At 39.7% G+C, this 23,773-nt stretch overlaps 1 protein-coding gene and 1 non-coding gene across 2 annotated transcripts in view; both read right to left on the minus strand.

The window, feature by feature from the left end:
• LOC131218666 (Bowman-Birk type proteinase inhibitor C-II-like) overlaps positions 1–23,773 on the minus strand; it is an 80,020-nt gene that overhangs the window by 22,811 nt on the left and 33,436 nt on the right. The window lies entirely within an intron of this gene.
• LOC131222090 (small nucleolar RNA R71) lies at positions 6,700–6,806 on the minus strand. Its single transcript, XR_009159802.1, has one exon. It is a non-coding gene; the product is annotated as a small nucleolar RNA R71 (small nucleolar RNA).

Below are 23,773 nucleotides of genomic sequence, written 5' to 3' on the forward strand. Positions count from 1 at the left end.
TTGTTGGTTGGAAACAAATTATCCCATCTATAAGTTTCTTGACAAAATTCATTTTTAATCTAACAATTTATTTTAAGGTATTGAATGCGTGCGATGTTGGGTGAACACAGTAAGGGAGAAAGAGGTGTTGGAATATTTGGTTGAATTAAATAGACTATTGAAAATCGAGAATAAAAAAAGAAAATAAAATTTTTGAGAAAGAGGATTTATTGAATTGAGTCGAGGCATGACTGAGTCACTCGGCTTGAAATCGAATTTGCTCCCCTTTGACAGCGTCCTAAGTGCAACAGGTTTCCAAAGCAATCAACTTCCAGTATACAACGACTATGACCCGGTCCCAACGGTGCACTCATTGTACATAGGCTCGAATCACTTGCAGTTTAACCCGAAAGTGCAGAGTTGACTCAGCGATGAACTCGGTAAAATTCTTAAACCAGAATATCAGATAGAGTTTTATAAAAGAGAAGGATTTTCGTATTTTTCAAACATAAATCGGAAGTCTTTATATAGACTCTGATGTGGTGCATAAGCACCCTTTACAAAGGGTTAGGTCGGTTGGGTTTAAACCCAACAGATGCGACCAACTGGAACACACACACACCCATGCAAGTACACTCACACTGCACCGGCACCCATGCCCACGCCTAGCCCAGCCCATCACATTGCGCAAGCGCACGCGTACACGGACTCGGACTCGGATTTGGCTCGGCTCGACATGGCTCGGCTCGGGGGGCGCGCGTGTGTAGTCAATGGCATAGATTAGAGCTATTGGCATAGCCCCCCTCCCCTCAAGAACCAAATTCACATGCCCCCTATATGGGGTTCAAGCCTAAGGTAAAAAGACTATCTTATATACAAGATAGTTTTCTTTGTCAAATCCAATGTAGGACTAAACTCACACCTCAAAAACACAAAAAATTAAATGTGGAGGAAAACCACCGAAAATTTAAAAATCAAATTTTAATATTATTTTAAAACAAAATACAATAATCCTCCATATATTTTAAAATAAAACTCTTTCGGATTAAAGCGTAATAGTTATGCAATGGTCTCGGTGTCACCATAGACTTGAACCGACATTAGAGTAAGCTAGACATGTTTACAAGAATTAGGTGACACCATAGTCTTGAACCTGAATCCTTTTAATGTATATCGCAAGTACATGCCACTCACACAACTCTTCCTCTGTAAGTGACTCTGCGTTTCGGCGCGTTTCGCCCATATACCATTACCTGAATTTCATGAGCGCTTTAGAAAATTCACCTAGATTCTCATAAGAAGTGGCCTCCACTTCTACATCTGTAAGACCCGTATCCTATTCCGTATTATTTCGATAAATCCCGCAATCCTTCCTGTCGAATTTCGGCAACCCGCCACCGATAATCGACATTTGCCCGCGATCTTAAGTCATATCCTGTAGATTTGAGTCAACTTAATCTGAGTCATGTACCATTGTGACCGCACCGTTGCCACGGTTCCAACACCGCGTCTCGTGTGCCAACCCGACACTTAGATCATAAGATGTGGACCGTGCATTATAATGGTCGTAGACCGCATATTGCAGGACCCACCCATCCCATGTGGCACCAATCTCTAGTTAATCATAAGGGTGATGGATGACATCACCCTAGCTATAGCCACCCTACCTTAGCTATAGCCACCCTACCCTAACTATAGCCACCCTACCCCCTATCCTTCTTATAAACATTTATTGCTAACCACCCTCCCTTACAAGTAATCATGACTTACCTAAGCTACTCTCTCTCCTTACAACCCTCTCTCTCTCTCTTTTCTCATCACTTTTCCTAAGCAAGAGAAGAGGCTCACGTCCAAGCTCCTCCAAGAGAGAAAAGTGATATTGGTGGCCCACTTTCCATCCCAAAAATCATTCATCCAAGCCATCCACTTCTCATCTCCCTCCATCAAAGCGAAACACAAGGAGATTGACGTTCCAACGGACAGAGAAGATCGAACGGTGGGTGCTTATTAGGATAGATTTTCATGTTTTGATGATGGGCCAAGTGAGGCCTACCGATTGATGGTGTGGATCTCACTTTGGACCCTAGGTGTGGCCGATGGCCCACCTTGATGCTCATGATCATTCCATGATGGGGCCATTCTCCATAGACCCCATCATGATGTTTATTTTCCTTGCATGGAAAGAGGTCAACTAGACCGTCCATTTTGGGTGGAGAAGGGATCTCCACCATTGATCCTTGATTTGATGGGCCCACGTGTAATGGGACCCACTTGATGTATGATTTCTTACAAGGGAGGGCTCATAGTGGCAGAGCCCTCCATCAGGCGTGTCCCACCCCCTTTCTCTCTCTCTCTCTCTCTCTTTCCCTCTCATTTCCATATATTTTTGTGTGCATGATGATGTGTTCACGTGGCCCACTCGGATGGACCCCATTTTGATGTATGTATTTCCCATGCCCTCCAACCCCTTCTTTGGTGGCCCACATCCATAGGTGGGGCCCACCTCAATGTATTTATTATGTCCAGACTGTCCAGCGTCCAGGGACGCTGGACGTTGAATGGAAAACACAAATATGAGCTTGGTTTAAGACACATTTGGGGTGGGCTACTTCTGTAGGCTCCACATTGATGCATGAGTTCAATCCATGCCATCCATCCTATTTACCAACTCATTTTAGGCGTTGAGCTGAAAAATGAAGTCCATCCGATCTTTGGGCGGGCCATAGCATGTAAAATAGTGGTTTCTACCGTTGAAAGTCACCCTGACATTTTTTATGTGCCGAAAAACATCGGTTATTGGACTCGTTTGATCTGTCTTGAGCCCTAGAGTGCAATGGCTAGAGCGGATTCTTCCAATGTGGGCCCTATGTGCGAAAAACCTCGCAAAATTTGTGAAAATTTTAAAATTTTTTCTAAATTTCTATTGAATTCAAAGTGATTTTGAAGGATAGTTGTGATTTTAACATTATAAGATACATGATGTTGGTAACTAATGACTCTTGGATTCGGCCATCTGCTTGATTTCACAGTCAATTTTGAATTGTTAATCCATGATTAGACGTTGTAAACATTGATTGAGTCATGATTTCACATATCACATCTCGCTTGCACATTAAGTTTTGGTTCGATAACTTAATGATTAACTTGGTAAAAAGAAGAATTAAAAGGCTAAGTCACATAATCTTCACCATAGGTTTGCTCCCTATAGGTGTAGATTTGATTCTCCATAGTTGACTTATAAAAAAATGAGGCGACGAGTTTTCACCATAGGTTTGCTCCCTGTAGGTGAGGATTTGATTCCCTTCCTTGGCGTACTGTTCATAAAGAAAAAAAAATGAAGGCTGAAAGGTTAATCTAAAATGCTAGTGTTGGTTGTCAGGAATTCTGTTGTTAATTACCAATTTTAGCATGAAATTGATTATTGGAACTCTTAATGATTGTAAGCTGAGATTATACTATACACCTGTGGAACTCAATGTTTAGGAATGTTCTAATTAATGGATTAATAAGTTGAACTTGATTATGAAGTTTACTGTGAGCTTGATTTCAGGAGAAAATTCTACTTACCATTCATGAATCTTAGAATTTTCACATCTCAGCTATCTGTTCACAAGTCACTTGAGTTTACAGGAATCGTCTTTTATTTCTAAAATTATTTTTCGCATGTTTTGCTCGGGACTAGCAAAATGCTGGTTGTGGGTTGTGATGATTATCGAATATCGCATATCAGACCCAGTAATTTCCTGATTTTACATACATGATAATGTTTAATGCCTGATTTTACTCGTGTTTTTGTTACAGGATGAAATCAGGAGTGTGTATTGAAAGATGATGTTAAAAACATGGATTTAGCACTCCAAAATTACCAGAGCACGGGATAGATTCCAGAAAACCAATAGTGAAGATTTTACATGCCTGGGATTTAAGGAAAGCAAGCCAAAGGGGCCCGAAGGACGTCCAGAATGCAAGATCACATGGTTTCCACCATCCGATCAACTCAAAACTTCATACATGTGATGGGCGCCATAAATTAACCGTACATATTAAATTTCAACCATTGAGGATCTCGGGAAGTGGTCCAACGGACAGATCAGCCCATTAATCTTCACTTTGGGGCCCACCTGATATTTGGAATTGCCTCAAACTTTGTTTTGGCGGTTGGAATTATATGAAGGAAAGGATGGACGGTGCAGATTTCCCACAAACATTACATTGGGCCCCACATGCGTGAGCACGTGCATAAAGTGCATGTGCGCTGGCGCTACACCGGACGGTTGAAGGGTCAGCGCAAGCAATGACCCGAGGCGTCTTCGTCGAAATCGGCACAGCCGTTTCTAGCGTTAACGCTGCCGACGGCTGTCCTCAGTTGTGGGCCCCACACATTGCCCAAATGCATGATCCGGGCCGTTCATCAGGTTTACATGAAGACCATTAGCATTGCCTAGGTGGCAAAAACTTCAAATGATAGCATAGATCGGTTTTTAACCGTACAAACGCAGGATGGACGGCAAGACAGAAAGCCACGTGGGCTGCACCGAATCCACCCCAAAACCATGATTTTTCGAGCTGAAACCAATGGACGGCGTGGATTCCTGTGAAAAGTCCAATAATGGACCCAACCATCATCGCAGTGTCGGTTTGGCGTCCGCGAAACGCACGGACGCTGCCAGTTTTTGTAGAAATCACTCGTCAACCTTCCGGAAGATCTGATCCGTCCATCGTGTAGAGGGCTTCGAGAGCTTCAAAACCATGTTGATATTCCTTGCCCATGCGTACACACGTGTGCGGTACAGAGGCCAAAAGTAGACTGCCCCGGGACGTTCAAAACTGAGTTTTTTGAGATTTCTTCTGTGGGCCGCGCTAATGGACCTTCAAAACCACCCATTCTTGACTGAAATTTCGTTCTGAATCCAATGGACGGGGTGGATTTTCCAGAAAATACCTCTGTGGGGCCCACCGATCACGGCTGCGAAAATTTATACTCCGAGTCCTTCTACGACTCTGCCACCGACCCTAGCCATCCAGCAGCTATAAAAGGGGAGTTTTGGACGTGGGAAAGGCATTCAGAATGACGGGATTCCAGATCTGGAGTAAGGGAGAGAAGAAAGAGAAGAAAGAGAAGAAAGAAGAGAGAGAGAGAGATTGTTTGGTTTGACGTTTTTTTTTATGAATTTTATTTAATATTTTTTATGGATTTTTTGGGTCACTAATCTCTCAGCTAGGGCTGAGATGAAGCCCCTAATTTGATTAGCTCTTGTATTGGATTTACTTTGAATTTCAATTAATTTGTTTCTTTCTTTAAGTGGGCTTTATGGGTTTAAATTCTATACTTCTCCATCTATGAACTTGACCAAAGTATATATATGGATGTTGTTTGGATGCTTATTATAGGTGCTTGTGTCTGATCAAGAACAGGTTTCCTATAGAGGAAGAAACAGGATGCTTTAATGAATTGTACATCCCTTATGCCCGACTAAGGATATGGAATATGTCATTCATGGCATTGCTTAAAGGAATTAGACAGTCTGTATGCCCGATTAAGGACATAGATTGTGCTTTCTCTATTTAAGTGGTATCAATCTAGATCAAGGTGAATCAACAGACAAAACAAGGGTTAGGATAATTAGGGGTGGATTCGAAAGTCCTAGTGCTCTCTTTCTGATTGAATTTTCTTCCCTGTTCTTAATTGTTTTTTTTCCCCCTAAAATTGTGCTTAGTAGTTCATTCCATTATCTGTTGGATTAGTTAAGGAGAGTCATAGATTTGAATTGTGACGACCAGTCCTCGTGGGAACGATCTCGTAATACGTACCGTATCTGCATCTGATTCGTATACTTGCGAGTTTAAATATCATTTAAATCGTGTTAGTTTAAATAAAACATCAAGTTTTTGGCGCCGTTGCCGGGGACTGTCTTGTTCCAAATTGAATTTGGGATTCTCTCTTATCATAATTCATAGCTTAGGATTTTTTCTAACTTAGAGTTCTTTTCTTGATTTTAGAAACTAACCTATTTCCTGTTTTGTAGGATCCTGACATAAATTTCTAAGTTAGATTCTAACATAGATCTCCAAATTGAAAGTGAAGGAGGAACTCCCTATTCTTCAGACATCAATCATCTCCTTTTCCGGGTGCTTTCTTCCCATTCTTATTTACATAGTTTTAACTTGTTTTAGAATCTAGGTCTAGTTTTATTTCTCTTAGGTTGCTTCTTAGTTTAGTTTTCTTTCTTACATTGCAATAACATAGTTTATGCTAGGACGTAGATCTCTGAATATAGAACTAGCACCGCTTGATCCTGAGATTAAAAGAACAATTCGTGAAAGATTGAGAAATAATCCTATTGAAATGGCGAATGAGACTGAAGTTAAAGCTCTCAAAGATTATTCAGCTCCTGTCCAATTTAATGCGCCTTCATGCATAGTGTTGCCAACCACTACGGCAGCACACTTTGAACTTAAACCTGGAGTCATACAATTGTTGCCATCCTTTTATGGATTGGACAAGGAGGACCCATATCATCATGTGAAAGAATTCTTAAACATTTGCTCCACCTTTAAGTTCCAAAACTTCTCAGACGATTCTACCTACGCCTGTTTCCTTTTTCTTTGAAGGATAAGGCGAAAGCATGGTTGAATTCTCTAGAAGTTAGATCTATCACTACATGGGACCAACTGTCTAAGAAGTTCTTAAACAAGTTCTTCCCTGCTCACAAAACCAATGCCCTCTGTAGAGAAATTACTAACTTCACACAAAAAGAGGGCGAGCACTTTCATGAATGTTGGGAAAGATGGAAGGACTTGCTTCTTAAATGTCCTCACCATGGTTTTGAGAAGTGGCAACAAGTTCAATACTTCTATGATGGTCTGACACCACAGAACCATCGCATGGTTGATGCCACCAGTGGAGGGTCATTCATGACCAAAAGTGATGTCGAAGCGTGGAACTTCTTTGAAACCTTGTGCGAAAATTCCTAGCAATGGGATTATTCAAATAGAGGTGACAGAAGTCCCCAACCACAAAAGAGAGGTGGTATATATGAGATAGGAGTCATGCCAGAGCTGAGCGCCAAGCTTGATAACCTGATAAAGAAAGTTGATGCTCTGGTATTAAATAATGGACCACCACAAACAGCTCAAGTCGAGGCATATGCCACATGTTCTAGTCCTGCCCATCCTATGCAGTCTTGTCCATCTGGTGCAGCATTCCCAGAACTTCTCTCTGAACAAGTTCATGCTATGAACACTTTTCAAAAATCTGGGAATGATCCTTACTCGAACACATACAACCCAAGGTGGGCTAGACATCCAAATTTCTCTTGGGAAAAAGGACCACAACAAGGAGGACCATCTGAAAATCCTCCCATGCAACCCCACCTCCAAGTTGGCAGTCAACAACCTCGACAGTTTCCACAATATCAACAACTGCCTACACAATCAAGGAAACCGTCTCTTGAGGATACACTCCATCTTTTCATGCAGAGTTCTCCCCAATTCCAAAAAGACACCCAACAAACCTTACTGGCCAACCAGCAAAGCTTACATGCAAATGCACAATCCATTGCCAAAAGTACAAATGGGTCAACTAGCTGCCACATTGAGTGAGAGAGAGAAGGGCAAGTTCCCTAGCCAACCTGAGGCTAATCCAAAGGGACAGTATGAGATTGGCTCTAAGTCCAACCACGGGCAATATCGATCACTACCCTTAGGTCAGGCAAGCAGATTGATAACAGAATAGAGATGCCTGGGGATGAATCAAATTCTAAAACAGAAGATCAAGATGAAGCAGAGAGCCATACCAATGCATCCAAAGTCCAAAAGCTCTCTGACTCTCCAAGAGCCACTAATGTGCCACCTTATGTGCCCAAAGCACCCTTTCCTCAACGTAAATAAAGAAAAGAAATAACTTTGATGAAATCTTGGATGTGTTTCAAAAAGTGCAAGTCAACATCCCGTTGCTTTACGCTATCAAGCAAGTCCCTGCTTACGCTAAGTTTCTTAAAGATTTATGCACTCAAAAGCATAAGCAGAATGTTCATAAGAAAGTCTTCCTTGCAGAGCAGCTCAGCTCCATGATTTAACATAACACCCCTCCTAAATTTAGGGATCCAGGAGCTCCCACCATTTCTTGCGGCATAGGAGATCATAAGATCGGGAAGGCATTACTTGATTTAGGGGCGAGTGTCAATTTGTTACCATATTCGGTTTATGAGCAGCTAGGACTTGGTGAGTTGAAACCGACTAAGGTAACATTACAATTAGCCGATAGATCTATCAAGGTGCCCCGGGGTGTTATTGAAGATGTGTTAATTCAGGTTGATAAATTTTATTTTCCAGTGGATTTCATAGTTATAGATACTAGTCAAATCCCAGTCATTTTGGGTCGTCCATTTTTGGCCACATCTAATGCTATTATCAATTGCAGGAATGGAGTTATGAAATTGTCCTTTGGTAACGTGAATATTAAACTCAATGTTTTTAATGCAGGACAACAATCCTCAGATTTGGATGACATATTTGAAGTGGACATGATCGAGAGCCTTGTGCAGGAATCCTTCCGTACATCTTTTGAAGATCCTCTTGAGACCTGCTTAGCACAATCGGGCATGGATTTTGACATTGATAGTCCCATCCATGAAATCAATGCATTGCTCGACTCTACTCTTATATTGGAGACTGAAAAATGGAGAGCGAAAGTGGAACCTCTTCATCCCTCTGAGACTCTTCCTGACAGCACAGTTTGTAACTCTGAGAAGACAAAGGCGAGCAGGCTGCTTAATGTTCTTAGAGCATATAAAGCAGCAATTGAACGGAAAATAGAAAAAATCCAGGGAGTATGCCCCACTGTATGGATGGATCATGCTGTGGTAATATCGCATAACATTCAAAGGAAGCGTGATCCTAACATAGAAGAAGTCGTTCGAGCAGAATTCCTTAAATTATTTGACGACAGTGTCAGTTGCCTTATTTCAGATAGCACAGTTCATGGGAACTCACATCACTTGTCTGGGATCGGTTAATGAAAGTGTTGAGGTAATTTCTTTGGCGGACCCTGGTTATAAAGATTATTTCATTCATGGTCCGTTCTTGTTTGGCTGAAGACGTTAAACTTAGCGCTCATGGGAGGCAACCCAGCCTTTTGCTTTATTGTATTGTTTTTTATTCATTTTCATTTTTCTTAGTTAGTTATTTCAATGTTTGTGGGTAACATTACTGCAAACCCTCACGAGACTATAACTCGTCCACTAGGGGTAACCTAGGGGTTTAAAGGCTTGTTGCATGCGCTAAATGCAATCGAGAGCACCTGCGAAAGTGGTATAGGTAGGATCTTCTTTTGTTTTTCTTTTTGTTATTTTTGCTTATGTTGATTTCTCTCTTGTGCTAACTCACTTTCACGTTGAAATTTTTCACAAATTTTGAGAAAGCTTCTTGATTCTCCATCCAGGTATTATCTTTTCATCACTCCTCTTTTATTCTCGTTGTCCCATGTGCATTGCTTGTTTATTTCTTTTACATTGAGGACAATGTAGATTTTAGGTTGGGGGTGGGAGATTAGGGTACCTAATCAGTATTTTCTTGGTCTTGAGCAAAATTTGTGAAAATTTTAAAATTTTTTCTGAATTTCTATTGAATTCAAAGTGATTTTGAAGGATAGTTGTGATTTTAACATTATAAGGTACATGATGTTGGTAACTAATGACTCTTGGATTCGGCCATCTGCTTGATTTCACAGTCAATTTTGAATTGTTAATCCATGATTAGACGTTGTAAACATTGATTGAGTCATGATTTCACATATCACATCTCGCTTGCACATTAAGTTTTGGTTCGATAACTGAATGATTAACTTGGTAAAAAGAAGAATTAAAAGGCTAAGTCACATAATCTTCACCATAGGTTTGCTCCCTATAGGTGTAAATTTGATTCTCCATAGTTGACTTATAAAAAAATGAGGCGACGAGTTTTCACCATAGGTTTGCTCCCTGTAGGTGAGGATTTGATTCCCTTCCTTGGCGTACTGTTCATAAAGAAAAAAAAAATGAAGGCTGAAAGGTTAATCTAAAATGCTAGTGTTGGTTGTCAGGAATTCTGTTGTTAATTACCAATTTTAGCATGAAATTGATTATTGGAACTCTTAATGATTGTAAGCTGAGATTATACTATACACCTGTGGAACTCAATGTTTAGGAATGTTCTAATTAATGGATTAATATGTTGAACTTGATTATGAAGTTTACTGTGAGCTTGATTTCAGGAGAAAATTCTACTTACCATTCATGAATCTTAGAATTTTCACATCTCAGCTATCTGTTCACAAGTCACTTGAGTTTACAGGAATCGTCTTTTATTTCTAAAATTATTTTTCGCATGTTTTGCTCGGGACTAGCAAAATGCTAGTTGGGGGTTGTGATGAGTATTGAATATCGCATATCAGACCCAGTAATTTCCTAATTTTACATACATGATAATGTTTAATGCCAGATTTTACTCGTGTTTTTGTTACAGGATGAAATCAGGAGTGTGTATTGAAAGATGATGTTAAAAACATGGATTTAGCACTCCAAAATTACCAGAGCACGGGATAGATTCCAGAAAACCAATAGTGAAGATTTTACACGCCTGAGATTTGAGGAAAGCAAGCCAAAGGGGCCCGAAGGACGTCCAGAATGCAAGATCACATGGTTTCCACCATCCGATCAACTCGAAACTTCATACATGTGATGAGGTCCATAAATTAACCGCACATATTAAATTTCAGCCATTGAGGATCTCGGGAAGTGGTCCAACGGACAGATCAGCCCATTAATCTTCACTTTGGGGCCCACCTGATATTTGGAACTGCCTCAAACTTGGTTTTGGTGGTTGGAATTATATGAAGGAAAGGATGGACGGTGCAGATTTCCCACAAACATTACATTGGGCCCCACATGCGTGAGCACGTGCAGTATACACCACCAATTATATGACTATGGATCCATTAAGAGTTCTAAAAACTCATCCTTCTACTCGCACTGTACACCATAGAAGGGGCTCATATAAATCAGTGCAATTGTCTACCTCGTGTCTTTTTGTTTACCCATTGAACCTATCTCATGGGATCTCCACTAATATAGGTTGGGTTGCCGACACTGGCAGCTCATACGTTAGGCTCAGCCCCATTCCCTTCGATGTATCATTGAATAACCTTTTAGATAGTCCTTTGGTTAGAAGATCTGCCAAATTCTTCTCTGACCTCACAAAGTCAATAAATATGACTCCACGCAACATGTGTTTCACTATGTCGTGTCTGAGTCTAATATGTCTGCTCTTTCCATTATATATTTTACTCTTTGCTTTTACTATACCTGCTTGACAGTCACAATGAATAGACATGGTCGATACAGGATTTGGCAACAATGGTATATCAGCTAAGAGATTTCTAAGTCACTCAGCTTTTGATCTAGCCTTTTTTAAGGTAATAAACTCGGATTCTATAGTCGACCAAGGGATACATTTCTTGGTATACTTCCAAGAGACTGCTCTTCCACCTAAAGTGAAGACATATCCACTAGTGGATTTTGTCTCATCTGAATCACTAATCCAGTTAGCATCACTATATCCTTCTAATACAGTAGAAAAATCATTATAATGTAAACCATAGGCCATATTGCCTTTTAGGTATCTCAAAATCCTAGACAAGGCATTCAAATGATCTTTTTCAGGGTTATGTGTATATCTACTTAGCCTTCCTACTGCAAAAGCTATATCTGGTCTAGTGCAGTTTATTAGATACATGAGACTACCAATTATTCTAAAATACTCCAATTGAGATACCTTATTTTCTGTATTATTCATGAGAGTCACACTATAATCATAAGGAGTACTGACAGGTAAATAGTTAAAATGGTTAAACTTTCTCAATATCTTCTCAATGTAATCAGATTGTGATATTATAATAACACCATCTTTCCTGGTTACTTCAATACCCAAGATTATACTAGAATCTCCTAAGTCTTTCATGTCAAACTTAGATGACAAGAATTTCTTAGTTGCATTAACTAATTTAATATTAGTTTCAAAAATAAGCATGTCATCAACATAAAGACATATAATAACATAATCATTTTCAGAAATTTTACTATATACACATCTATCTATATCATTTGTATGATAACCATTTAATTTTAAAATACCATCAAAATTTTCATGCCATTGTTTAGGAGCTTGCTTTAGAACACATAGTGATTTAATTAGTTTACATACTTTATTTTCTTTACCTGATATCTTATAACCCTCAGGTTGCTCCATATATATTTTTTCTTCTAAGTCTCCATTTAGGAAAGTTGTCGTAACGTCCATTTGGTATACTACCAGTTTATATATGAAGGTTATCGCTATTAAGACCCTGATAGTTGTAATTCTAGTTATAGGGAAATATATATCAAAGTAATCTATTCCTTCCTTTTATTTAAAGCCTTTTGCTACCAACCTAGCCTTAAATTTATAAATAGTTCTATTTGATTTTAGTTTATTTCTAAATATCCATTTATAGCCTATTGGTTTGTTTCCATATGGTAGGTCTATAAGTTCTTAAGTGTTATTAGATATTATAAATTCCAACTCATCATTTATTGCTTTCTTCCAAAAGGTTGCATCTGGAAAGTTAATTGCTTTTGTATAGGTTGTAGGATCATCTTCTACTAAGAAGGTAAAAAAACCATCTCCTAAGTTAGTTTCTCTTCTAACCCTAGTACTTTTTCTTGGTTGTATCTCTTCTACTACTTTCTCGTAAGCATTTTTACTAGTAGACGCGATATCTGATTCATTGACTTCCTCTATTCTTATAGATTTTAATTTTATAGGAAATACATTCTTAAAGAATTCTACATCTCTAGCTTCTATAATTGTATTAGTATCTAGAATATTATCCTTACTTTTTAAAACTAGAAACCTATAGGCTGCACTGTTTTGTGTGTACCCTATAAATACGCAGTCGGTTGTTTTAGGGCTTAACTTTCTTTTCTTAGTTTTAGATAATCCTACTTTAGCAAGACACCCCCACACTTTAATATATTTATAACTAGGAACGTGATTCTTTCAAAGTTCATAAGATGTTTGTTAAGAAGATTTAGAAGAAATCCTATTTAGAATGTAACAAGTAGATAAAATTATTTCTCCCCACATATTTGAGGGTAAGCCTAAACTATTTAACATAACATTCATCATCTCTTTTAAAGTTCTATTATTACATTCTGCTATAACATTTTGTTCTGGTGTATAAGTAGCTGTAGTTTCGTGAACTATTCCACTGTTTTCACATAATTATTTAAATTGAGAAGATTCATATTCACCTCTTCAATCAGTTCTAAGTCTTTTAATTTTTACATTTAACTGATTTTCAACTTCAATTTTGTATTTAGAAAAAACATCTAAAGCTTCATCTTTGTTTCTTAACAGATAAATTCTAGTAAACCTATAGTAGTCATCTACAAAAGTTATGTAATATTTTTTTTCACCTCTAGACATGTGATTTCTAAAATCACCTAAGTCACTGTTTATCAACTTTAATAAAACAGACGATCTTTCTATTAGTTTAAAAGGTTTTCTAATGAATTTTGATTCTACACATGTTTCACATTTATCAAATTCCTCATTAGATATATTGGGTAATAAACCTAATCTTTTCATTTTCTTTAAAAATATTACATTCACATGACCTAATCTACTATGTCATAGATAAAAAGGTTCAACGTTATAAACAAAACTCGATGTCTTCTTATTATTATCATTGGATACATTTACAATGAATAAACCATCACTACAGTATCCTTTATCAACAAAAGTTCCATTCTTAGTCATTACAAACTTGTCTTAATCAAATACTAACTTGACACTAGCTTTATTAAGAAACGAACCAGAGACCAAGTTTCTTCTAATGCTGGGTACATGTAGGACATCATTCAACATCAGAGTCTTTCCAGAAGTGAGTTTCAGAAGTACTTTCTCTTTCCCTACAACTGAAGATATTCTAGCATTACCTATGAACACCTGTTCATCATCTCTTGATACTTGGTAGGAGGTAAACATGCTACGATCTTTGCACACGTGTCTAGTTACACCAATGTATAGTACCCACTTCAAGTTATTTACAAGAAAGACTTCTGACACCACAGCTACTACCATGTTAGACTCATTGCCTGTTTCTATAAGATTAGCCTGCGGCTTATCTTTATTTTTCTTAAGCATGCATGTTTTAATATGATGCCTAGGCTTTCCACAGTTATAGCAATTTTTCTTTTTCTTGAATTGATTATTTGTATTCTTCTTTTTGAGCCTGCATTCATTTGCGTAATGTCTGGGTTTGCCACAGTTATGGCATTTGCCCTTTTTCTTATTATTTTTCGACTTGATTCCACAAGATTCGCCTTTGAATCTATCTCATTTCCATTTTCTTTTTGGTCCCTGATTCTATTGATTTTTCTCTATTCGTATGTGTACGATACTAGTTTCCAAAGAAATGCCATTCTTTTTATGTTTCATTCTATTATTATATTCTTTTCATGAGCGTGGTAACTTTTATATTAGCACTTCTGACAGAAATACTTCATCCAACTTAATTCCTTCAGTTGACAGTTCGTGAACTAGATTTTAAAAATAATGAATCTGATTTGTGACAGGTTTCTCGTCTGTCATTTCATAATGAAGAAAATTAGCAATTGCATGTTTCTTAGCACCTGCATCTTTCAATATATACTTATTTTCTAAAGCAATCCATATATCTTTAGTAGATTCATAAGAAGCATACACGTCATATAGTTCGTTGGATAAAGAGTTTAAAAGATAGTTTTTACAATTATTTTCATCTACTACTTTGGTTTGATTTGTTAGATCTATAGTAAATGATTCAGATAGTATGTATGAAAGTTTAAGGGTGATCAATGAGAACATCAGTTTCTGTTTCCACCATTTAAAGCATTGTCCAGCGAATGGTTCGAATTTGGCTAACTCAGCATAAGCATTTACTGTTACTGTAACAATAGTCTATGTAATTTAACGAATTCGATTTTAAAATTGTTGGAATATTTGGTTGAATTAAGTGGACTATTGAAAATCGAGAACCAAAAAAGAAAATAAAATTTTTGAGAACGAAGACTTATTGAATTGAGTCGAGGCGTGACTGTGAGACCCGACCCAAGTTTGCATGTGTGCATGTGTATGTGAGTATGCATTCCGTCAATTTTGGTCCCGCGATCCTACCGGTCAAATTTCGGCCACCTGCGACTCTCGGATAGTATTTGCAGTCATCCTTTGTTCGGTCACGTAGACCCAACTCGAATTGACTTGAGACCTATGCCATTGCGACCACATCATCGTCGCGGTTCCAACGCCACATCTCATGTGTAAATCCGATATGTCCATCAAAAGTTATGGGTCGCGCATCATTTGGACGGTTGATCGTATTTTTGGTGGGACCCATATGATTTACACGTTTTCCCATGTGCACGTTGGCCAATGGTGATGACATCAACATTTTCATGATGACCTATGGCCTTGTCTATGGACCTGTAACCACTAAGCAAGCATGAGATTTCTTTCTCCAACAAATAATCATGAGTTATGTTGTTTTTAAGGTAATTATGACTTACCCTACCCCATGAGCAATGAGTATTTTGCTCTTCTCCAAACCCATCATTTCTTTTAAACAAGCATTTCCTCTCATGGCTATAACTCTCCCATCTCTCTCCCTCTTTCTTCATTTCTCTCTTCTTCTCCTTGCTAAGCTTTGGACGTTCACCATTGCTGAAATTTCCAGCCCTCTTTCCTCTCTCTTCCCCCTTAATCTAACCCTTTAAATCACATCATCACTATAGAATCTTCTTCCTTAAAGCTTGAAGAGTATGGTGGTTGAGGAATCTTGAAGATTCATCATGTGGGTGAGCATGTAGAATAGATTACATTATTTTTCTTCATATATCTTTTGTTATTTCATATGGAGAGTGTAAGACTCACCACATCAATGGTGGAGGTCCTACACCACTCCTTGGATGTGGTCTTTAGCCACCACTTGCATGCATGTGATCTTGATGGGGCCATTCTCCATGGGCCCCATCTTGATGCGATTTTTCCCTTCATCTATGTATCATGGGTCATCTAGACCTTAGAATCCTAGCTAGGGCCCATGCATGTATGGGACCCTTTTTGATCTTGCATGTACATGTTGATTTCTTCATTGTGGAGGGTTCATAGTAGCGGAGCCCTCCCTATGGCCGGCATGTTTCCTTTCTTCTTCTCTCCTTCCCTTTCTGTGGTTTGGATGTGACGATGTGTGTGCTCCACCTGATGTGCCATGCAACCAGGTCCTTTAGATTTTTGGGACATCCAAGCCCAAGTTGTTGGACACCCAGGCCCAACTATGTTGCCTAGTTTTGTTGCTTGATTTGGAAGGCCTTTGGGCCTGATTTTAAGGATTATTTTGGAAGGAATTTGAGGTTAAGGGGTGTATGACAAATCAGGGTGAACCCCACCTTGTGAAATCTGTGATTTGTTTTCCATTTATTAAGGTTATGGCCTAATCGAGACAGCAACATGTTGCTGTCCAGATTGCTGGAATTTTTTTATGCTGTAACGTATGGGTTGTAGGCCTTGTTTGTGGCTTCTTTTTCCCTGATTTTCTAAAATTTTCTTTAAGGTGTTGACCCCACCTGAAAGTATGTTAAACCTCACCTTCAAACGTCCCTTTTTGATCACCCAAAAGGGTGGGCCAAGGAGGGTGGACGGTCCAGATCTTTATGGACTGTCCAGCCACATTGTTTGCTGGAAAAACATAAATATCAGCCTGATCTTGAAATGGTGGGCCACTTTTGTGGACCTCACCTTGATGTATACTTGTATAGGAAGGTTGGCCTTACATTTTTCCAAATTTACATAGACCTGGGCCCACTCAAATGGGGTGCAAAAGTCAGGGATAGCAGCATTGCTGCAGCAGAAAAATAAAATCTGGACCTTGCTGTCCATATTTTATATGAATTAAATAAAATACTTATATTAACTCAAAATTTTTAAAATTTTTCAGAAAGGTGTCCCATCCATGGTAGGACCTACTTGCAAAATTTTAAGGCCAATAGATCCCATTTGGGCATCCAAAATAGTAGGTTGCCAGAAAATTCTGTTGTGTAGTCCAGCAGCATAGTTTCATAAAAATAAAATTTTAAAAATATTTTCTCAGAAGGTGGGCCATATTTATGGGTCCCACCTTGTTGTAGGCTTGATGAGGGACCTTGAGCCCAAATTTCAGGAATTTTGGAGGCCCAGAACGCATCCCTTTGGATGACCCAAATTCAGGACAGTGGACAGCTATTTTTCCAGCAACATTCCACCCTAAAAAGGTTGGAATTCCGAAATTTATTAAAATAGTTTTGGGTGTCTAAAAATTATAAAAATTTACAAAAAGGTGGATCACCCATGGTAGGACCCATCTACCAAATTTCAGGGCTAATGGACCCTTGTGCACACCGTGGTAAGGGTCGGACTGGCCCACCACGTTGGGAAGTCCAGGTCAGTCTAATTTTCTGGACAGACTGTTTTATTTAAATTAATTAAAATACTTAGGAATATTCAAAAATCCTGAAATTTTGTGAGGGTGTATCCTACCCATGGAAGTATCACCCTGTAAAATTTCAAACCCAACGGACATTTGAGCTGACCATGGCGCGGCCTGGAATGGCCCATCAGGAAGGGATGCCCAGGTTGGGGCGTCCAGCCTACCTTGTGGGCCCACTTAGATGTGTTGTATATCCTATCATATTGTGAGGATTTTATAGGGATGATTTATGCCTTTACACCCTTAATTTTAGGTTTAATTAATGCATCATTGAGGCCTACCTTGGTTGGGCTATATGGGTACTTATATGTAACCAGATTTTGGACTCCTTGTAACCCTAAATGGGCTGGGACCCTTTAGATAGGCCTCGTGGATTCTTGGGTTGTATTCTCCATGGTATTCTATTGGGCTAATGGGCTGGAATGTATGAGTGGTTGGGCCCTTAGTTGCCCACCAAAATAACTAAATTCTTGGGCTAGGTTGTAAGGCCCAACTTGCTTATCTTGAATACGATTCTCGCCCATGTGTTGGAGTAATGGGCTGCCCACTATGCCCACCACAATGTATGGACTTGGTGGCCCTTATGTTTGGGCCCTAACCTTCCTTATGGACCTATATTGTTGCATGTGGATTTGGTTGTATATTGCCCCTATTGGATCTATGAATTATGTGTAGCCTTGGACCACTTTATCGAGGCCCAACATGTGATGTATTTATATGTATGCTGCCTATCTCTTTCTCATGGTGATGCTCGGGCAACGGGCCTTGATCCTTGGCAGATTATTATTAGGCCACCTTCAAGGGACAATGGTGGTTGAATGCCCACCTTGATATGCCCCTCTAGGCCCTTGTTAGGCCTATTCTTGCTTCTATGGGTGGTTAAAGGTCCACCATAGACCATTGCTAGGCCCATTCTTATTATTTAGGCCCATGTCATTATCTATCTCGTCTCGTGGGCTACCCCAGGCTATTGAGCCCCCACTTGAGGTTGTATTCCTTTTGGGAAACGGTCTAAGTACCTAGACCCTATTGGTTAGAGGGGAGAACATCTTCATCGCATTGGCATTTTGTTCATCTTCATGGCCCACTCCCATATGCTTCATATGCATGCTTGGCTGAGATGTGATTGGTCATGGTTATGCCATTGGGTAGAATATTGTGAGGGATGGAGTTTTTCCCTCTAGAGCACATTGGATGTTTGGGTATGATGCATGGCTATTTGTGTGATTCATGCATCTGACATTGCATAGTATGATCGACATTCGCCCTCGCTTCATCAGGGCCTTACTTCCACAGGGATATTCGTGGATGGCTGGACGTATGGACACCAGAAATGATGTTTAAGCATACTGGGTGCATAAGATATCCATGGGTGAAATTTTCAAAACTTCCATGGTTCCAGGGATCAGCTCCAATGCCCTGACCGGGTGGAAACATGAGCGCACGAGGGCCTTACACCTGTAGGTCGTGACTCTCACTGTCGTGTAGTCTGTTGGATAGGGATGTGGCCTTATCCACTTGTGAGGGAGACCATTATTAGGCTGAGTCTGAACAGCTCGTGAAATAGGTCCGCTACCGTCAGGCCTTGTTGGTGATTGGCTGTCCACAGGCAGGTAGTGAGGTCTCTTACGCTCGATTGACTGTGCGGGTCTGTAGAGCGGTAGTCATTCAGCAGTGTAATGGACCCCAGTGATTTCCTTATGACTAGAAATGTATTTGATATGTGGATTGGATATGAACACTGGCATTACTTGCATCGCATTAACATTGGCTGTGTAAGCCCCTTCATGCATTGCCTTGGTATGGCGCCCAGTACTCATTGCATGGTATTCATGATAAGCCTTGGTAAGGCTAGTGATATTCTTATTGAGCATGTTCTTTCCTTGTACCTCCTGCTATTCTTCTATACACCATTGACACACACTTACACCACCCTCTAAGCTTCTATAAGCTTATGCATGATTGATGTGTGTAAGAGACTCTAGGCAGGCGACGTAGCAGCAAAGTGTGGAGTAAAGAGGACTCCAATGTTGCTGACCCTTTTCTCTCTTTTTCCATAATCTTATGTATGTCCTTTCGGATCTGATGTAAGCTTGTAAAAGTTCAAATTCTTAGTGAATTTTGTGATGTGTATCCTTTGTTATTTCCAGATGTACTTGCTATGATCTTGGGTATGCTTGTATTGAAAATGATTACATTGTTATGGAAATCCTCCTTGTAGGATCTCAGGATCGGAACCTACCTCAAGAGCCGAGAACGGGGTACTACGGAGGCTGTTACGGCCAGAACCGGCCATCGGGTTCTTTGTGAGTCCGGTTACCGAGTGTGGGGCGTGACAGTGACTGAGTCACTTAGCTTGAAATCGAATTTTCTCCTCTTGGACAGCGTTCCAAGTGCAACAGGTTTAGAGAGCAATCGACCTCCAAGATACAATGACTATGACCTGGTCCCAGCGGTGCACTCACTGTACATGGGCTCGAACCACTTGCAGTTTAATCCGAAAGTGCTGAATTGACTCAGCGATGAACTCAGCAAAATTCTTAAACCAGAATATCAGAAAGAATTTTATAAAAGAGAAGGATTTTCGTATTTTTCAAACATAAATCAAGTCTTTATATAGACTTCGAAGTGGTGCATAAGGACCCTTTATAAAAGGTTAGGCCCGTTAGGTTTAAATCCAACAGATGCGACCAACTGGAACAGACACACCTCTCTAGTTTGAAACGAAAAGACGCAACTCCGAATAGGACTCAAACCCAAGGCAAAAAGACTATCTTATATACAAGACAGTTTTCTTTGTCAAATCCGATGTGGGACTAAAATCACACCTCAAAAACACCAAAATTTAAATGTGGAGGAAAATCGCCAAAAATTTGAAAATCAAACTTTAATATTATTTTAAAACAAAATACAACAAAAGGAACATTGGATGCGTGTTCGTTGATTGAACAGTACAAGCGAGATGGAAGGGTGGGCGAATATTGTCTAGGAGAGAAAAGTACACGTGCGATTAAAAAGTAAAATGACATTTATCTCATTTTAAAATACAAACAATACTCACTGGTTAAAACCCCACCTACCTCACCGTACGACCCTCAGAACCAGTGTCCTCTCTCTCTCTCTCTCTCTCCCTCTCTCTCTCTCTCTCTCTTCTTTAAACCATACATGGGCCTACATTAATGGTTGTGAGAATTCCACCCGCCCATTTATTTTCCAGCCCATGCCAGGGCATGGGCTAAAAATAAGGCAGTCTAAAGATCAAAGTGGCCCCCATGGTTCCCCGAGATATTTCGTACGGTCCACTTTTAGGGCTCATATGCCCTAAAAAAGGCTAATAAAATAGACAGTGGGTATAAAACACGTGCATCACAGTGGGCCCATAGAGTGGGGCCAGCAGGGGTATCCCTGGCTGCGTGGCCCCAAATGTATGTGAGAAATTTACCCTGTACCTCTACTTCTCCAACATGATCTCCAGCTCCATGTTAGAACATGTTTCTAGTAATAAGGCAGATCCAAAGCTGAAATGGAACACACTGCAGGAAACAGTGAGGATGGAGCACCCACAAGCCTTGATAGGGCCACAAAAGTTTTGGGTCTGGCTATGGAAGTGGATTGGCTGGTGGCTACTATTCATGTTTTCAGTTCATCGCATATAAATAGGTTTGCCGGGGGAAGGTTTAATCCACTCCGTTCATCCATTTTGTATGTGTTTCATCCATTTTTACGGATCATTTTAGGGCTTGATCCAAAAAATGATATGGATATAAATATTAGGTGAACCAGACCACGGGAAAACAATAGTGATTGGATATCCACCATTAAAATCTTCCTATGGCCCATTGTACTGTTTATTTGACATCCAATCTATTGATTAGGTCATACAGGCCCACATGAAGGGAAAAAGCAAAGATCAGCTTGATCCAAAACTTTTATGGCCCTAAAAAGTTTTTAATGGTCAATGCTCGTTCAATGCTATTTCCTGTGATGTGGTTTACTGGAGATTTAGATATACCTCATTTATGTTCTCATACTATAAAATGATCTGTAAAAATATATGGACAACATGGATGAAACACATACATCATGGTGTGGCCCATGGAGCACCAACCACCAACCATTGGCAAGTTGGAGGGGAGAGTAGCCAATCCGTTTCCCAGAGATTTCACTGGCTATTGAGCAGGACATACACCAGCCACCGTGCCCAAAGCTCAAGTGGACCCACCACAGGAAATAGTAACACTGACAATGCAATTCACGTTCTTTCATCTGAAAGTCATTATTGATTTCTAGACGATTAGGTACCATCTCTTTATGTAACATGTGCCTCGTCTTTTCTTTTGTTTTTTAGGCAATTATGGGTTTCTAGACAATTACGTACCATCTCTTCCCCACTCTCAAGAGACATTCAGTACAGGAGCCAGCGTGAAGATAGTGACCACTTTTGGAATGTGGAAAGTGTGTGTGAGATTTCAACGGACAAGGGCAACGGATTCGCTACTCCCCCTGCCACCCACCAATGGCTGGTGGTTAGTGCCAGGTGGGCCTCACCATCACGTATGTGTCTCATCCATGCCGTCTATCTATTTTTCTAGATCATTTTATGGTATAAGACCATAAGTAAGGTATAACCAAATCTCAAGTGGAACACATTACAGGAAACAGCGTTGAATGAATGTTGACTATTAAAAACTTTTTGGGGGTTTATAAAAGTTTTGGATCAAGATGATCTTTGTTTTTTCCCTTCATCTGGGTCTATATGACCTAATCAACAGATTGGATGTCAAATAAACAGTACAGTGGGCCTTAGGAGGATTTTAATGGTGGATATTCAATCATTATTGTTTTCCTGTTGTGTGGTCCACCTGAGATTTATATCCCTTTCAAATGGATGAAACACATACATCATGGTGGGGCCCACAGAGCACCTACCTCTAGCCACTGGGCTGGTGGCAGGGAGTAGCCAATCCATTTCCATGGATAAGAAGGACCGTACGGTAAGAGTGTGTGGTCACTTTTAGCCAGTTGAGACTGGAATTTACAGCTGCCCTGACCATGCGTGGTCACTAGGAGCGTGTACCCGAAGTGGATTGCATGCTGAGTAACTGGGTAGAGCTCACCGTGATTTATTTATTTTATCCACTCTATCTATCTACTGTATCACATAATTTTAAAGCTTTAACCTAAAAATGAAGCATGTCCTCGGAAAATGGTGTGAATTGAACATTGGCTGTCGAAAATTTTTTGAAAAGATAAAAGTTTTGAATCAATTTAATAGTTGTTTTTTTTCCATTCATCCATGTCTGCCTTATCTAATGAACAGGTTAGGTAATAAACATCAGTGTAGGCCCTAAGAATCTTTCAACCGTGGAAATCATTATCCCCACATAAGCATGACCTGCCAGCACGGTGATAATAATAGGGTAAGAATGTGGTCACTCTCAGCCAAGTAGGACGGGAGTTCACAGCTGGCATGATCGTGAGTTGTCATGAGTCAGGTATTCGGTTGCTAATGAGCAACTCAGCATGAGAAGTAAACTTTGTGAGGCCCAACCTGATTTATTTATTTTATCATCTCAGGTCATCTATTTTACGAGATCATTTTAGGACTTTAGCTTTTAAAAAAGCAAGTATATCCAAAGCCAAAGTGGATCACACCATAGGAAATAGTGTGAATTGATCGTCCACTGTTAAAAATAAACCTCACTATGGGCCTTGGAAGGTTTGCTGTGGTGTGTTCACTTGAGCTTTGGATATACTTCAATTTTGGATTCGACCAACTTGAAAAATGTATGGATGGCATGGATAAACCACATACATTCAAGGTGAGCCTTCTAGAGTTAGTAGGATAAAAGCCAACTAAATTACTTGAATGAAACACGTAACTGCAGCAGACGCAGCACCATCTTGGAGAGTTGGACAGTCATGTCTTTTTAATTTAAAAAGATGAAACGATTATTTTTCTAATTTATTTTCAATCTAAGCTTTATTCAAGGGGTCTTTTTAATGGGAGTGTGGATTAGAGATCTCGGAACCGAGTTAGGTCAGTAAACTTGCTAGACTCAATTCGAAAAAGTTGGACTAAAGCTGAGTTCGAGTTCAGTTGAGCAGATTTTTTGAGCCAAGTGCGAGTTAGACTGAGTTCGACTTGAGTCGAACTTGACTCGATTCGAATTGAATCAAATGGGATTCACTTAATATAAATAATTTGTTAATATT

The sequence above is a fragment of the Magnolia sinica genome, chromosome 1, assembly GCF_029962835.1.
Source record: "Magnolia sinica isolate HGM2019 chromosome 1, MsV1, whole genome shotgun sequence".
Taxonomy (NCBI): Eukaryota; Viridiplantae; Streptophyta; class Magnoliopsida; order Magnoliales; family Magnoliaceae; genus Magnolia; species Magnolia sinica.